The sequence below is a fragment of the Amia ocellicauda genome, unplaced genomic scaffold (assembly GCF_036373705.1).
Source record: "Amia ocellicauda isolate fAmiCal2 unplaced genomic scaffold, fAmiCal2.hap1 HAP1_SCAFFOLD_85, whole genome shotgun sequence".
NCBI lineage: Eukaryota > Metazoa > Chordata > Actinopteri > Amiiformes > Amiidae > Amia > Amia ocellicauda.
This window is the reverse complement of record NW_027103011.1, coordinates 150001-152911: the sequence shown is the minus strand read 5'-3', so window position 1 is coordinate 152911 and position 2911 is coordinate 150001.

Genomic DNA, 2911 nt, shown 5'->3' with positions numbered 1-2911 from the left:
GCAGTGCTGCTACCAGGGCTGGATAGCAGACCTCCAGGGCAGGCAGTGCTGCTACCAGGGCAGGCAGTGCTGCTGCCAGGGCTGGATGGCAGGCAGGCAGACCTCCAGGGCTAACAGGCTGACCTCCAGGGCAGGCAGGCAGACCTCCAGGGCTAACAGGCTGACCTCCAGGGCAGGCAGTGCTGCTACCAGGGCAGGCAGGCTGTCCTCCAGGGCTGGATAGCAGACCTCCAGGGCAGGCAGTGCTGCCACCAGGGCAGGCAGGCTGTCCTCCAGGGCTGGATAGCAGACCTCCAGGGCAGGCAGTGCTGCTACCAGGGCAGGCAGGCTGTCCTCCAGGGCTGGATAGCAGACCTCCAGGGCAGGCAGTGCTGCTACCAGGGCAGGCAGTGCTGCTGCCAGGGCTGGATGGCAGGCAGGCAGACCTCCAGGGCTGGATAGCAGACCTCCAGGGCTAACAGGCTGACCTCCAGGGCTGGCAGGCTGACCTCCAGGGCTGGAAGGCAGGATGGCAGACCTCCAGGGCAGGCAGGCAGGCAGGCAGGCAGGCAGGCAGACCTCCAGGGCTGGCAGGGAGACCTCCAGGGCTGGCAGGCAGGCAGGCAGGGCTGTGTGGCTGGGGAGGGCAGGCTGGCAGGCAGGTAGGCCGTGCTGCTGCCAGGGCTGGAAGGCTGACCTCCAGGGCAGGCAGGCAGGCAGACCTCGAGGGCAGGCAGGCAGGTAGGCCGTGCTGCTACCAGGGCAGGCAGGCAGACCTCCAGGGCTAACAGGCTGACCTCCAGGGCAGGCAGTGCTGCTACCAGGGCTGGATAGCAGACCTCCAGGGCTGGATAGCAGACCTCCAGGGCTAACAGGCAGACCTCCAGGGCTGGCAGGCAGGCAGGCAGACCTCCAGGGCAGGCAGTGCTGCTACCAGGGCTGGATAGCAGACCTCCAGGGCAGGCAGTGCTGCTACCAGGGCAGGCAGTGCTGCTGCCAGGGCTGGATGGCAGGCAGGCAGACCTCCAGGGCTAACAGGCTGACCTCCAGGGCAGGCAGGCAGACCTCCAGGGCTAACAGGCTGACCTCCAGGGCAGGCAGTGCTGCTACCAGGGCAGGCAGGCTGTCCTCCAGGGCTGGATAGCAGACCTCCAGGGCAGGCAGTGCTGCCACCAGGGCAGGCAGGCTGTCCTCCAGGGCTGGATAGCAGACCTCCAGGGCAGGCAGTGCTGCTACCAGGGCAGGCAGGCTGTCCTCCAGGGCTGGATAGCAGACCTCCAGGGCAGGCAGTGCTGCTACCAGGGCAGGCAGTGCTGCTGCCAGGGCTGGATGGCAGGCAGGCAGACCTCCAGGGCTGGATAGCAGACCTCCAGGGCTAACAGGCAGACCTCCAGGGCTGGCAGGCAGGCAGGCAGACCTCCAGGGCAGGCAGTGCTGCTACCAGGGCTGGATAGCAGACCTCCAGGGCAGGCAGTGCTGCTACCAGGGCAGGCAGTGCTGCTGCCAGGGCTGGATGGCAGGCAGGCAGACCTCCAGGGCTAACAGGCTGACCTCCAGGGCAGGCAGGCAGACCTCCAGGGCTGGAAGGCAGGCAGTGCTGCTACCAGGGCAGGCAGGCTGTCCTCCAGGGCTGGATAGCAGACCTCCAGGGCAGGCAGTGCTGCTACCAGGGCTGGATAGCAGACCTCCAGGGCAGGCAGTGCTGCTACCAGGGCAGGCAGTGCTGCTGCCAGGGCTGGATGGCAGGCAGGCAGACCTCCAGGGCTAACAGGCTGACCTCCAGGGCAGGCAGGCAGACCTCCAGGGCAGGCAGGCAGGCAGGCAGACCTCCAGGGCTGGATAGCTGACCTCCAGGGCTGGATAGCAGACCTCCAGGGCTAACAGGCTGACCTCCAGGGCTAACAGGCAGACCTCCAGGGCAGGCAGGCAGACCTCCAGGGCAGGCAGTGCTGCTACCAGGGCTGGATAGCAGACCTCCAGGGCTAACAGGCAGACCTCCAGGGCTGGCAGTGCTGCTACCAGGGCTGGATAGCAGACCTCCAGGGCTGGATAGCAGACCTCCAGGGCTAACAGGCAGACCTCCAGGGCAGGCAGGCAGACCTCCAGGGCTGGATAGCTGACCTCCAGGGCTGGATAGCAGACCTCCAGGGCTAACAGGCTGACCTCCAGGGCTAACAGGCAGACCTCCAGGGCAGGCAGGCAGACCTCCAGGGCAGGCAGTGCTGCTACCAGGGCTGGATAGCAGACCTCCAGGGCTAACAGGCAGACCTCCAGGGCTGGCAGTGCTGCTACCAGGGCTGGATAGCAGACCTCCAGGGCTGGATAGCAGACCTCCAGGGCTAACAGGCAGACCTCCAGGGCAGGCAGGCAGACCTCCAGGGCTGGATAGCTGACCTCCAGGGCTGGATAGCAGACCTCCAGGGCTAACAGGCTGACCTCCAGGGCTAACAGGCAGACCTCCAGGGCAGGCAGGCAGACCTCCAGGGCAGGCAGTGCTGCTACCAGGGCTGGATAGCAGACCTCCAGGGCTAACAGGCAGACCTCCAGGGCTGGAAGGCAGGCAGTGCTGCTACCAGGGCAGGCAGGCTGTCCTCCAGGGCTGGAAGGCAGACCTCCAGGGCAGGCAGGCAGACCTCCAGGGCAGGCAGTGCTGCTACCAGGGCTGGATAGCAGACCTCCAGGGCTGGATAGCAGACCTCCAGGGCTAACAGGCAGACCTCCAGGGCTGGCAGGCTGACCTCCAGGGCAGGCAGGCAGGCAGGCAGACCTCCAGGGCTGGATAGCTGACCTCCAGGGCTGGATAGCAGACCTCCAGGGCTAACAGGCTGACCTCCAGGGCTAACAGGCAGACCTCCAGGGCAGGCAGGCAGACCTCCAGGGCAGGCAGTGCTGCTACCAGGGCTGGATAGCAGACCTCCAGGGCTAACAGGCA